The sequence below is a fragment of the Prosopis cineraria genome, unplaced genomic scaffold (assembly GCF_029017545.1).
Source record: "Prosopis cineraria cultivar Desert tree isolate PC_DT_omini unplaced genomic scaffold, ASM2901754v1 PC11, whole genome shotgun sequence".
NCBI lineage: Eukaryota > Viridiplantae > Streptophyta > Magnoliopsida > Fabales > Fabaceae > Prosopis > Prosopis cineraria.
In genome coordinates this window covers 26,005,644-26,021,207 of record NW_026555342.1, presented here as the reverse complement: position 1 = coordinate 26,021,207, position 15,564 = coordinate 26,005,644, and the positions used below count along the sequence as shown (strand labels likewise).

The window sequence follows — 15,564 nt, the reverse complement described above, 5'->3', positions numbered from 1 at the left end:
TTTTCCTAATACTATCCTTAATCCACTCATGTTCAGATCAGTCTAACAATGTGTAAACACAATCAATTGAATACATATGCCCCATATTTCTTCTACCTTTCTAACTTTTTATACTCGTGAACACTACTATAAAGGGACTATAACAAGGTCTGAGTGAAATAGCGTTTCATATTAGTAAATTGTAAATTGTAGAGACTAATGTTTGCCTTCTTTCTTAGTGTAATAAGAACAAGTGAAAATGACATGGGAATTTCAAGTATGGGGAAGGCAAAAAACCCTAATTTTGGATGCATCTAAAGGATTTAAACATGGTGAAGTAAAGGTTCTTACCTAATATGACCATAAAGAAAGAGGATGGACGGTAATCTCACCATCAGTGGAGTGCCTAGTATGTGATGATTGATTTGGTGGGAAAATTTTGTGTTGAGATGACGAGTTAAATCATGGGTTCATAGGTACAAGCCATGTGGCTCAAGATATAAGCATTCTTACTAGGTGCAAGCTTTCTAGCTTTGGATGCATGTGTTATGTGTTATGTGATCGAAACATAAAGTTACATGTAAACTTAAGGCATTTACATGTAACTATGCTCTTGGTGTAAGATTTATGGCTTAAGTGCAAGCCTTCTAGTTTAGGGTGCAAACTTTCTTGCCGAGGGTGCAAGTCATCTGGCTTAAGTTGCAAGGATTTTGGCATAGGTACAAGCCTTCTTGCTTTGATTACAAGTTCTATATGTAGTATGATTGGAACATTAATTTACATGTAAACCTAAAACGTTTTCATGTAATTATGCTATTAGTATAAGCCTTTTGGATTAGGGTACAAGTCATCTAGCTTAGGTTGCAAGGGTTTTAACATGGGTATAAGCCTTTTGGCTGAGGATGTAAGTCATCTGGCTTAAGGTGCAAGGTTCTAGCATGGGTGCAAGCCTTCTAGTTTTGGTGCAAGTCTTTTTCCTTTAGATGCAAGCTATATCACTTAGGGTGCAAGTCTTCTAGCATCAGGTGCAAGCCTTTGGCATGGGTGCAAGGATTCTTGCTTGGTTGATTTACATGTTATTTGAGGTTGTTTTCATATAATTTTAAGCCATCCATAACCACATCCTCTTTGTGTGTTTCATTTACTTGTAATTTGCTAGAGATTACATGTAAATTGCTTACCAAGCATGCTCACACATTTTATCCTCATAGTGATTTACATGCAAAATGCGGTGATTTTCATGTAATTTTGGGACACTACTGGGGGTGCTCTCTATGCATTTCATTTACTTGTAATCTTTTAGGGATTGCATGTAAATTGCTCACCGAGCATGCTCGCTTATTTTATCCTTGCAGTGATTTACTTGTAAAATGCGGTGGTTTTCATGTAATGATAGGATACTGCCAAAGGGTGCTTTCTGTGCGTTTCATTTACATGTAATCCACTAGGGATTACATATAAACTGCTCACCGGGGATGCCTCTACATTTTATCCTTATAGTAGTTTACATGTAAAATGTAGTGGTTTTTATGTAATTATGGGATACTATTAGGGGTTCTCTTTGTGCATTTCATTACATGTAATCAGATAGGGGTTACACATAACTTGCTCACTAGGCATGCTAGCTTATGTTACCCCCATAATGTTTTACATGTAAAATGTGATGGTTTTCATGTAAATTAATATAAACTCTTCCTTATGCATGCTCGTAAGTTTTTCCTTATATTGTTTTACATGTAATTTATGGTGTTATGCATGAAAATTAGGGTCATTGATAGTTGAAATTACATGGAATTAGTCTCCATAAAGGCATAATTTTTGAAGAGTCACATTGGAGACAAAATTGTATCCATATTTGGTATCACAAACATGAGAATGTTAATGTATATACATAAACTCTATACACTAAATATCTATAACAACATTTGTACATTGAATAATTTATAATAACATCTGTATAATAAAAACTATGTCCTCGTCCTAGCTTTCTTTCTTCTTACACCTCTATCATGTTCCAAATATTCCTTTATGACTTCATCTTGTCTGTCGTTCAACAAATGGGTTAACAACCACCATACCACTTCAGCCTTATGTGTAGGCAAATCAACCTAGACAACGTAAGGAATATGTAATGTAAGTCAATAATCCAAGCCATCAAATTATTATACATGGGTAATGTAACATATCGTTAGCAGTTTAAGTTTGTCAGTGCACTCTAGAATAGGGCTATTATCCCACCCTTGAAGCTAGCATATGATGAACATACCACAATCATATCTGCTTAAAATGGGAAATACATTATTATTTATAAAATTCAACAATGCAAATGACATGAACATGAACATATGATCTGCTATAATACTTAATGTGTTCTTCTGTTGTGGAATCCTCGCAATTTTAAAGTCAATGAAAGGAATATGCACAAATTTCTCTGGTAACAAGTTTGCAATAACTCTTGCAAAATGTGCATCCTATAAAAATGTCAAAAGCATAACAATCATATCGAGCTAAAAGTGTGAAGCGTACGTCAAAAGTAAAGTAATATAAGAAGGTTGCCACAAGTACAATACCACTTGTCTCCCTTGTTCCATCCTTTCTTATATCAAATTCTATCCTGCTAAACCATTGGTGATAGGGAGCATTGAATCCAGAAGGTATAAGGTCATGTCCCTCTTCACGAAAGCATAGCAAAACTAATGATCATCTGTGCACGCAAGCGTAAAAATGATCTCATAAGATGATAAATTATATTGGGATTGGTTGGAGGCAATCAATGTTATGTGATCTTCCAGCCTTCATGGCTCTATATTCCATAATATGCCTCCCTACCACATATACAATGACACATTTACCTACTAGTATGCCATAAATTGTAAAAAATCAAGAAGCAAATTACATGGTAAGCACTCATCGTCAGTGAAGGATATAAAATGAGGTGCCTTACGACTCTGCTTAGAATTCAACATCTTACTAATTACCAGCATCACCTACAACCAATCACACAGTGACATATTTACACATCACAACATAAAAGATAATGGATGCATTGGAGTACATGACATTTGAAATTACCCATGAACTTATCCAATTATCTCAGGATAAAGCAATACATTTCTTTCCGAGTTAGGTACAATCTTTCTACTCGACAAACAATTTCCTCCTCATGTCCATATTTACGCTTCCTATTGTAAATGGAGTACAACCTCTCTTGTTTTGAAGGTGACCATGCATTTGAGAAGAAGGGTGAAAGTAAGAAACATAAGGGCTTTATATTCCTAAGGACCTTCTTAGAATTGGAAGGGCAGACATAAGGGTCTCACCATGAATTGGTCTGTGGAAAGCATTCTCCTCTTCTAGCACGCCCAAGTAAGGAGGCTTCACTACTACCAATTGTAACCCATGTGCGACAACGCCATGAGTTTCCCTAGAGTCAATAGGAATGGTACTCACTTCAGCACCAGCCTCAACTTCTCTTAGGTCCTTTCTTTTCACATTTTCTGCATGTACATCACTCGTTTCAGTAAAGTCATCTCTATCATGCATATTGCTTGCCCTAGGTCCTATGAACACCTTTTCATATTTACATTCCATCTTTTATAGCTTAGTCTCTCACACAAACTAGATAATATCTTCTTCATTTAATTCGCCAATGGCTAGACCAATACCTTTCCCTAACTTAGATTGCAATTGCAACATCCGCTTGGCAACAGCGCCACCGAGTGATCCTATCATTTGGCTATAAGCATAAGACATTTTCTGCACAAAAGGAATAAATAAGGCTATAAAATATAAATGAAAATGACATATCAACTACAATACTCAATGTAAAACATACCAAATGTAAAACATACCAGATCATTAAATGTAAGGTATAGAGGATTACTAGCTTGGTTGTCTTTCTACAACCCAAGTTTCATGGGTGATGCTTGTAAGGTAGATTTCATGGGTGCCTTAATTGTTTTGAGTGGTATGGGTCTTGTGCGTTCCACCTCTAATGCAAAACCTGAATACAAGAATCCTTGGACACTCTCCCTCTCCCTCATGATAGCTTGCTTTATCTTCTCATTGTCCCAATAGAGTAAAGGATCGCTTGACTCAACAACCTTGCTACCATTCAAGGGAAAGTTTTGAAGAAACATAATCTAAAATCATAAGTTGGAAAGATTGTCATATATACAAGTTAATCAACATGTAAAAACAATCAAATAATGCTACTTACCATCAAAAAATAGAGGTAGCCAACAACGTATGATTTTTTCTCACTATTGGCTACAGCCTTCTTATATGCTTGACCTCTCCTATTAACTCTTTAACAATGAATTCACTCTAGTTGTAGGAAGTTAGAGTTGTTTTCTTGCAAGAGATGATCTTCACCAACCGTGAAATACTTTTCCTCTTGCAGAAAGACATAAAAGTGTACCCAGTATGCACAAAACAAGTAATACCTCAAACAAATATTCTTCATTACCTTTAATGATCATGCTTTTAATGTCTGAAAATCTGCGCCCAACATGCTTCCCTTTATAGCTCGTCAACTTCTTCGACCACCTCCCTTCCTTCTCTTAGTGGGCCCATAAGCATATGGATGCCATTAGCATCAAATTGTTTCTCAATTTTCCTTATTAATAGTGTCCTTGCTTTTGGGTCAATTGCTCTCATAAACTTCCATATGGAGCTTGGTTTATTTGTGTGCACTTGATGTTAAGGAGCTTTCCAAAACCAATTGTGTTGGCTCATACTATGAGACTTTCACTTTACTTGACATGTTGAGCCACTTTGATAACTTGCTTATGCAAGCAACAAGTAAGCAAATTTCTCTTTTAATGCTTTATTAGACAAAGACACACATGCTTTATGATGTCTTTCATCTTTAGCTATTTTGTTGAACTATTTCCTCTCTTCTTCTGACAAATTTTTCTAGCCCTTTCTTGCTTCATTTGTAGCATCTTTTAGACCCTTCACCTTGCCTTTATTTTTCAACTCATGTGCACAAATGTGCAATCCACTGAGCCTCGAATGACAATTATCCCTTCCCGTAACCATGATTGCCAATTGTCAAATGTATAGAGTACAAGTCCTAGATAATTGTCTAAGATGGGATAAGGTATTACTTGACATTAAAGAAAATTCAATCACAATGTAATTGTGTATGTTAGCAGATCATAGGCATGTTAGTATGATCACACATTATTTTACATGGCATCACATAATGGCTAACATGGAAGGTAGGTAGGGGCACAGGAAGGTGTATTCATTTTAAATGAAATTCAATACAAATAACATGTAATTTTTGCACACCTAACTTTGTTCATGGATTAATTTACATGAAATTTTTAGAGACCACAAGGTTCGAGCAATTAGAAGTTCATGGTCAATCTCATTTGCAAATTTTTGAATAAGCTTAGATGGCAAGAAGAACAAAGGGAGCAACTAAGAACAAGAGAAAAATAGAACAATGCTCCCTTGGACAAAATGGAAGTTTTCAAACACAATGTGTACCTAGTCATTGTCACTCAGGCCGCCACCACTCTGAAGAAGCTCAAAAATCGTCGCTTAAGACTTGTCGATCACTAGCTGTTCAATTAGGGCACCGTGCGAAGAGATGGGGTTGTCTTTCTTTGTGCTCATCGCCCACAACTTACTCACACTTCACATTGCCATTGATTGCCCGTCAGAAGTGTCCCTCGCTGTCTTCTCTCATTCAAATAGTGCAAAGAAAGGAAGAAGAGAGGGTAATTTTTTTTTTCAAAATTTTTGGTTGCTGGCAAGGGCATATCAGTCAAACCATGAATGGTTTAATGAATAAGAAATTATATTTGGTCATTCAACAGAATTTGGTAATTGGGACTAATTTTGCTTTCAACTTGGTTCTTTTCACCAATTTTTCCTTTTAAAAATTACAAAAGCAAATGCTGCGTCGCCAATCTCCATGAAAATCTATTAGGGCGTGAAGAAAAAGAAGGAAGAAGAGTGTTTGCATGAAGCTCTCTTACCATCGACCATCGTCTGGTTTTGCTTGTGATCCTCCATCATTCAATGTTCACCTTCACCGTCGCACATGTGCAAGCCTCCTTCACAAGTCCTTACTCCAAGCATTGGGCAAAAACAATCGCCCCCTCTGAAATGTTTTAAATTTCCCTAATTGAAAATTATAAAGTATAAGTTATAATTTGGAAAATAGAAAATTTAAAAAAATCAATACACATAAGCAACTAGGAATTGGAAATTTGGCTTAGGAGTATAAATTTATCTGTGCATATTCCACATCAACTTAATTTACATGTCATCTTATCTTGAGGGGCTAATTTGTTTTTTATTTTTATTTTGAGGACTAACTTGATAACTGATATAAATGTTAAGGATTAAAATGATAAAAATTAAACCTGAAAGACCAAATCAATAACTCGTGCAAATGTAAGGAACTAAAAGTTGCATTATCCCTAATTATTTCTTGTCAAAAGTGATAGTTTCTTTAGTAAATAAAGATTGAGGGAATAGATCTCATCACAATTATATTTTCAAATTATTAAAATAGTTGCATTATACATGCATAATAGACTATATATAAAATAGAAATGAAAATTTCATTTAGTTTCTCAAGATTTCTATAATATATCAACTTAGAGAGCTAAAAATATTTAAGCCATATAGTTTACTATGAAACAAATTAAAAAATTAGGTGGTCGTGGCCCCCTGTTTTCCCTGTCTCTACTCCTAATTAGAACTTATTTGCTAATATGTATATTAACCTGCAAAATTATTCCATTTTTTATGTCTCTAAGTTATAAATGGCTTAAAAATATGACTCGCTCAACAAGAATGAGAAATTATTACATATGTTTAAGTTTCATAACATAAATAAAAATAGAATAAATATACTTCGTCTTGGATCGTATAAATGGCGTAACATTCTGGGACTAATTAATTTATACCAGTAATTTTTCAAAGGAAATAGGAGACCAAGTTAAGATATTTATGGACGATGCATTGACGCTACTTGTAAGTGAAGTTATTATTACTTGTTAAGAAATATTAGGTTTAATTAGCCTATTCTTTGACAACTATTTCAATATTTTATTTTTGATATTTCATTTTTAAGGGAGATAGAATGACTTATTTTTATATCATTTTCTTTGATTCTTGATCCATGATTAAATCAATTAATCACATTTGATAGCTCGATTGATGTTAATGGGGTTACTACTTGTAAAGGTCTCATCTGTAATGACTAATAACGGAATTACGTCTATGACAGTGGTGGCACAAAAAAGTTAATATTACTTATAAATTTCATTTATATAAAAAAATTGCACATAATCCCCTTGAAAATTTTAAAATTTCATTCCCCCCCCCCGCCCCAAAAAAAATGTATGTTTGTACCTATTTATTTTTAAAAAGCATAAAACATGTATATCTAAAAATATATTTTTCTATCATATTAATTATAAAAATATACTAGTTCTTTAATAATTAACTTTAGTGAATGTTATTTTTATATTAATTTAATAAATATTTAGAATTATATTTTTATAAAATTTTAATATTATATTTGGTTAAAATTTGCCACTATTAACTAAATTTTTTGGGTCTATCATTGGTGATGACCAATGTAATTGGATAAAAAGCTTTTCCAAAAACTTGATTATTATCCTTTTATTGCCGCTTAGCGTTCGAAAATTCTCGATAGTCTCAATCTCTATTGTAAGAATATGTTTACCAAAGTCAATATTTACTCAGATTCTCTTAAAACTCATGTTTATTTAGCATGACTTCACCTTAAACCATCTGCTAACTAAAACTAGAGAAGATTTGATACTTGGCCATGAAATATAAGGTGATTGATTTCAACCACATGCTTAGAGAAACTAATTAATGCTCTTGGCTTGCTTGTTAGGCTTATAATGTCAATGTTGATATTAGAATTTTTAATGATCCATCACCTAAGTGTCGAGTTTGGACTTGGACTCGGCTTCTCTCCTTCGAGGGAAGCCCTTTGCTATAGCTAGAGATAAATCTGGACCATCCAAATAAATTTGGATGGTCTAGATTTAATCTTTTTTTATTATATTTTATTAAAATAAAAAATTATATAAACTATAAAAAATTTAATAAATCTGTTTATAAGCTTAGACAGTCCAAATTTAATATATATGATCCAGATATAATATTAAAATTTTTATAAATTAACTATCTAGATATATTCTAGATAGTGCTGTTTTAATATTAAAAATTTTTAATTTTTATAAATTAATTATCCAGATATATTATCAATAGTGTAGCTTTAATATTAATTTTTTTAGTATTATATTTGAATTGTATATATTAAATTTGAACTGTTTAAACTGATAACAAGATTTATTAATTTTTTTATATTTTATATAATTTTTATTTTAATAAAATAAAATAAAAAGATTAAATTTAAACTATCCAAATAAATTTAAACAGTCCAAATTTATCTCTAACTGCAGCGGAGCTGTACCAAGGGAAGCCAAGTCCGTTTGAACATATCCTAACTACTTTCTCTTACATGAGTTAACTGTAGCCTTACATTAAATAAAAAATATGTAAGCAAAACATAAAGGAAGGATAAGATAAAACTCAAAATAAAACAATAGTTAAATTATGCAAAACTTTTTAAAATTTTGAACCATGTACAAATAATTACATTAACATTTAAAACTTAATAATAAGACTTCTTGAACTTTCAAGTTTATGCACATAGTCTCTAGCAATTAATTATATACCTCTTTAAACATTATTATTTTTTATATTTAAGTTTCTAAACTTTGAATGATATATTGATAACTCTCTAAACTTTAAGTTATGTGTAGATAATTAATGTATAAAATTAATTATATAAGTTATCTACATAAATATAAAAGTTGAGGGAAGTTTATTGTAAAGTTTTAAAAATTAAAGATATCATGTGTACGTAATTCAAAGTTTGAAGGAATAATATATAATTTAACCTAAAAAATTGAATAAAAGTATCATTTCTATAATGGTAACTACTCAAGTTTCTTTCTTTCTTTCTTTTTTATTCTTTTGGTAATAGGTAACTACCCAAGTTTCTATTGTTCAATATTGTCTCCAAAATTTAAAATGATTTTTACTTCATTGCCCAGATGTTATTATTTTCTGCTTAAACAATCAAACCCCAGCTATTTGGTATCATTTTATTAATAAGGGTCTTACGGATATTTTTGAAATGCCTTCTACATAAAATTTAAAAATTTTTATATTATTCAAAATCATTTAAAATATATAAAAGTGTAAAATAAATTGAAATCTATTTTCAGTCCTTTAATTTTATATAATATTTTATCTTTTTTAAATTTTATTAATTATCTTTTCATACATTGAACCTTTAAATGTTGACATATTAAATTTAATTTTTTTAAAAAATAATAATAATTAACACAAAAAAAATATCTTAACTATGTTTAGATTAAAGAACTAAAAAATATTTTATAAAATTAAATAATTAAATTAAAACTTTATATAAAATTAAAATAGTAAAAACATACTTTAACCATTTAAATAAGTTGGTAAAAAAAAACCATTTAAATGCAATATTTTAAATATAAAATCCGAATCCAAATTTCCTTCAATCTGGCAGCATTTTCATACATCTCACTACGTGAACAACACATGAATAAAAACGGCAAGGAAGGGCATGATAAAACGCAAAATAAAAAACAAAAAACAAAAGAAGAATCGAATGAAATTACAAAAAGAGCCACCTATCCCCCCCCCCCCCAATCACTCTCACTACCAAATCCACCTGAACTGGAAGGTGGGAAGTAAGGGTAAAAATAAGTTGGATCAACCTAGACTTTAATCAAATAAACTTGAACTTATATAGTAAATCAAAAGTTCGAATTTAGCCTAAAGCCTAATCTGACTTGAAAGCTTATTTAAAAACCCTACTTAAAAGTAAACCTTTCCCACATTTTAGTTTTAAATGTCTTAAATATATTTTAGAATTATTATAACATATAATATATAACTTGATTTATCAATTATAATATATAATAATTGAAAGAACTTATTAACTATAAAACAATATAATAATAAAATAATAACATTAAAATTAATATATAAATTCAATATAATATATTAAGTGTTCTAGGGAAATATCTTTTCCTTGAACTCTTGGGGAAAAAAAAAATAGTGTACACATGAATCCAGTAGGAATTGATAGCATCAACTTGTCTACCTGTCTGATGAAGGATAATTTCTGATTAAGTTATTCTGCAAACCTGAGCAAGCAACTCTTGAACAGTAGTTTCTGATTACATTATTCTGTCATGATTATAAAAAACCTTGGTAGCATCACCATAGTTTGAAAGTTGAGGATTGCTTAGAAGTGAAGGAAATAACATCTTAAAAAATGCTGGACTGATAAATTAAGAATGAAGAATAAGGAAAAATACCAGATTCACCTTTGTAAAATCCCAAAACACACATCTGGACGACGACAACAATTACAGGAGGCACAATATCTGAATTCTTGTCATTCACAGAATTCAGAGTGGTGTCACCAAACAAAGCACACGTCTAAAGGTTTTTCTCCGAAATGAAAAATAAGTTAGCATTAAAGGATATCATAACAGTGGGACTTGCATATGTTATTCTGGATTTGATAAAGTACTAACTCCTGATCAGCTATAGACAGCGTTAGTCTCTTTTTGTTCTGAATCCCAGTCTTGTGATCCTGGATGGAACTGGACCATTGCAAAAACCCCACAACATCTGCAACAAACAACTAAACATTAAAACAGAGAGAATAATGAAAAAGATACCACGCAGAACTTGCCAAATTAATAATAAAAAAAAACCACACTAACTGTTTTTCATCCATCAAACACATCTTGTTATTAACATTGCTCAAGTTCAATGAAAAAATTCATATCTTTATGTGTTCTTATAGTTTTCTTAAGCCACTTTACAAGTTCAAGTCTAAATGAAGCAAATCCTAGAAATGGTGAAAAAAAGTCATTGCAATCACATGAAGGACTTACTCCACAGATAGACATCTTAAAGATTCCTCAGGTCTCAGGGTTGGTGTGACTTGGCAATAATGTCAATGCATTTGCAGCCACTTTACCCAGAAGTAGTAAGACATTTGTAGATTTGCCGGGAGGAGAAAGGAAAAATAGTTTTGAATCAACTACCTTAGAGTGCACATGTTCCCCCCCCCCCCCTCAGGACAATCAATAGATAGGCATCTTAACATGTCAGCATTGTTAGTCATGAACTTGAAATTTTGCAGGGACTACATATTTAAGGTTATACTGAAAAATGAAGCAAATGACTAAGTCAATGATTAGTTCCTTCAAAAAAATTTACAGATAGATACATACCAGCAAAAATAGACAACAGCTGAAAAAATATACCTACAGACTCAAGGAAGGGGCATCATCAGCACAAGTTATGATTCATGAATCAAGAACTGGAACAAAGAAAAAAGGCAAAGAGCGCAGGCAATAAGTAGCAGGAAAATAGAGATCCAAAAAATGAAAACTTTTGAAACAATAATGATAATGGAAAAATAAGATGAAGAATATTCGGAAGGAACCTGTTGAGCGGTTGAGATGAAGAAAAATCTTTCGTCTCAGGCTTATTGTGGCCAAAGATGCCAGTCTCTCTTCAGCAGGTGAGATGAAGAAAACTCATGGAACAAAGAGCGACAGCTAACCTTTCTCGGCATAGACAAGAAAGAAGTGGAGGCTGCGTCGGCCAAAACTTAAATCAAACTTTTGAAAAAGCAGACGTACGATCGCCTCCATCGAGGGCTTTACTCCCGGCAAGTTGCACCGCCTTTGCAGAACAATTCAGGCGGAGTCACGTAAGCACGAATTTCCACACGTATTAATCAAAGAGCAAGTGACAGTTACCTGATCATTGAGGGAAATTGCCGATCTGAGAAAATTGCCGCACCCGCATGCTGGAGAAACGAAGAAATCAAATACAGAACTAATGAAAGAATAATCAGAGAAGGAATTCAAAGTTCAAAATAGAAGATAAGAGGCGCCAGTTACGACGAACGAAAGAGAACGAAAAAACAGGAGGACTCGGCTTCTCTCCTTTTAAATAAGCCTCTGCCTCTCAAACCTTTGAGGCAAGCGGAGGCTTAATTTAAAACCGTCTAAATTTAATATTTTTTATTTTTTATTTATAATTTTTTTAAATAAATATACTTATCAATCTCACAATTTAAATTTTATATAAATAATTTAAATTTAATATAAAAATTTAAATTAACTTTTCAAGAATATTTTGGACAATATAAATATATTTTAAACATAATAATAAATTTATTAAAAAATTTTAATATTAATTTTAGATCATTTATATTAAACTTAGACTGTAATATTGATAAATATATTTATTAAATTTTTTTACAATTTTAATATATTTTTTATTTTAAAAATATAAATAAAAAATAAAAAATAGAATTATTAAATTTGGACCGTCCAAATTAAATCTAGACAGTCCAAATTTTACTCTGGCTCAAAGGGGTGGTAGAGTGTCACACTCCAATACTAAATGTATGATCGGCATGAAATATGATGTGAACTCACATTTCATAAGTCTTGATTATCTAAAAATTTAGCTAAATTAGCGATGTATGCAAGTTATACATAATAATAAAGTTCTTAAAGTTTTTAAAGTTTTTGTAGAAATTTCAGCAAAATTTTTCTATAATTTGAACCTCTCGAAATTTTCACAACAATTACAAAAGCTGCCAATCAAACCAGTAAGGAGACTAGCTCCATTCCAACAATTTTCATAATAACAAAATAAAACTAAAATCTAACTATAGTATACGTAAAGCACTAACTTATAATTTACAAAATATAATATAAGATTTCACTAAAAAGAGTAATTACCATAGACTTCCTTTATCCAAAAAGTAAGAAGGGCTCTCAATGATCAGTTGGAGGCGCAGGGTCAAGTACAATATCTAAGATTAAAAATTTATCGGTGAATAGTGTGCCAATCCAGATTTTAATAAAGAAAATATATAAAGATAATAAATAACAAATTTAACTTCAAATATCTTAATGAAATAATGAATTATTCAAAATTGAAAATAAATGATGATTTTTCATAATTGTGTAATTGTGAATTTAGACAAGGCTGATAAAATCACATATGTGTATTAAAAATTTTACTGCTTACAAAATATAAAAACTTACAATAAATACAGTTCGATATAATACTTTTAGAAAATTTTTAGAGAACGATAAGTTTAAATTTAAAATTTTTCGGAGGGTTTTATCAGAACGAATAACAAGCATAGACACACAGTTTACGAAGATAACTAACCAATCAAGCGTGGTTGAAAACCACAAAACAAGCACGACAGAAGCCATGAACCAAACACAGGCTTGAAATCTACGAATATAAGCGTGAGTACAATATTCATAAATATCTATCCCTTCGTTTCACGTGTGTTGGCTTGTGCACGGGGCTAGCATCTCCTACAAATATCCTGCTAGTTAGGTATACCATAGCACGCCAAGAGCTAATGAAATTGCCATTAGCATCTAATATTCTGAATTCAGCCCCCTTAGTAAAATAAAGCATGTATGAAGGAGAACAAATTTCAACTTTCAAACAACTAATTTCCATTTATCATGTATCCACTTATGTCATTACTATTTAGCAATATAAATCGTTATTAAAATCAATACATCCTTATAAATAAATAAATAAAAATATTATAAATGTAGGATGGAGAAAGATATTTATATCATAAAAAATACTAAATTTAAATAAAGAAATTTTATAAATGTTTTACAAAATGTATTCAGAACGCTACGCACTCACCTGAGAATTTTTAAAAATTTTAAAACCTGACCTCATCAAATTTTTACTTACTTTAGTGATGCCCCAAACAATTTAACAAAAAATCCAACAATCCACATGTTACTATAAATTTCTTTTCTCATAATAAACGAGCAAAATTATCATTTAATATCTTTAATAATTCTTTAAATTTCTCATTAACTCCTTAAATTTTCACTAAACACTTTAACAACTTCTATCAAGTACAGACAATACTAGATAGCATTGAACCACAACACAATTATTATTTCAAGCATAACAAAATCTTAATTATCATTTAGTCTGATAATTTCTCCTTAAGTGCTACACAATTTCAATGAATAGCTCAACTTTATAATTTATGTGTAAGAACATATATTCCTTCAAGTCACATTCATAATTCCTTAGGCTCTATTCTAAAATTTAAACAATCTTATTTCCACCAACAAATCTTTCAAGCATTTTTACAAGCATGATGAAAACATTCACCGTTAGCTAAACCATGAGGCAAACGTCTAAGTAAATTCAACAATTTTCAACATTTGATTTCTTCATTCAAGCATTTTCACAATCACATTGAGGGCATCTAATTTCAGCTTACAATAATCATCTATCATTTAATCAACCTCCCACATGAACTTTATCATCAACATTTAGCTTAGCATCACAATAAAAATATGCATATCATTCACCAATTCAGCCCCTCAATTCCCAAGCAACTCACGGCAGCAACAAGAATAAAAATAGAGCCAAAATTCTCGACCTAAGGAGAAGGGGAAATTGAACTTTCCACACTCACTCACACAACACCCACTAGCAGAAGAGAAATGAAACATAAAGATTAATAACACACGATGTCAAGAGTTGAGGAGGAAGAGAAGATAAGAACTGAATACATGCCACAATCTGTCAGCCACTATGCAACGAAACAAAGAACAACAGCAGCAAAAGTGGGAATCCATCCACTTCAACTCCTTAAGCTTTGAAATTTTTAACGGCAGAGCTAAAAGACTGACAGTGAAGCTAGAAGATCTGAAACCACTAGCTTACCTCGGACACAGAGTAAGGGACGATGACCGAAAAGGAATCAGTGATTCAACCCCACTGCTGTACTAACGAGAATGGAGGGAAGAAAAATAGATGAGCAATGGCAGCAAGAAGGGAAGTCGACGGCAAGGCTCAAAGTTGCATATCGACGGTGAGAAAGGAGGATCCGAATGCTCTATCTTTCTCTCTCTTTTCGCTGGTCCCGTCTTCAAATAACAGAGGAAAATAAGAAGAAAATTCTGGAGTAAAACTTATCGAGAAATTACAAAGAATGGCACACACAAAATTTACCAAAAAGAACACACAATTTCCTAATAATTTAAAACAACATAAAAACCCCTTTTTTTGTAGAATATGAATTCTGGATTTTCAAAAAAATTACTTGTACAAGTTTCACTTAACTATCACTTTCCACTTGATATAAAATTAATTTAAATAAAATATTTATTAAAATTTTTTATTTAATTTAAAATTTAGAATCGTTACATAGAAGAGGCTTCTCTCAATAAAAAATAGCCAACTCCGAACAAATGAAGGTGAAAAAAATAATAATAACAGAAAGTGCAATGGCCGAGTAGAGTTTTCAACGCTTTTTTCAAAAAAAGGAAAAAGAAAAAGAGTTGCAAAGAATGGCAACAGATTTTTGTTTTTTGTTTTGAATGAAAAAGTAATTATATTATATTAATAAATAAAACTAAAATA

At 31.5% G+C, this 15,564-nt stretch overlaps 1 long non-coding RNA gene across 5 annotated transcripts; it reads right to left on the bottom strand.

Moving 5' to 3' along the window:
* Window positions 1-10,137: 10,137 nt before the first annotated feature.
* LOC129285042 (uncharacterized) lies at window positions 10,138-15,053 on the bottom strand. Of its 5 annotated transcripts, XR_008587067.1 has the most exons (6): window positions 14,866-15,053; window positions 13,315-13,469; window positions 11,880-11,929; window positions 11,561-11,802; window positions 11,379-11,434; window positions 10,138-10,734 (listed from the first exon to the last, which is right to left on the bottom strand). It is a non-coding gene; the product is annotated as an uncharacterized LOC129285042 (long non-coding RNA). The 5 variants fall into 5 exon arrangements; XR_008587066.1 differs by lacking the exon at window positions 13,315-13,469; XR_008587064.1 differs by lacking the exons at window positions 13,315-13,469; window positions 14,866-15,053 and having other exon boundaries at window positions 10,138-10,284; window positions 10,416-10,734; window positions 11,880-12,068.
* Window positions 15,054-15,564: the final 511 nt, after the last annotated feature.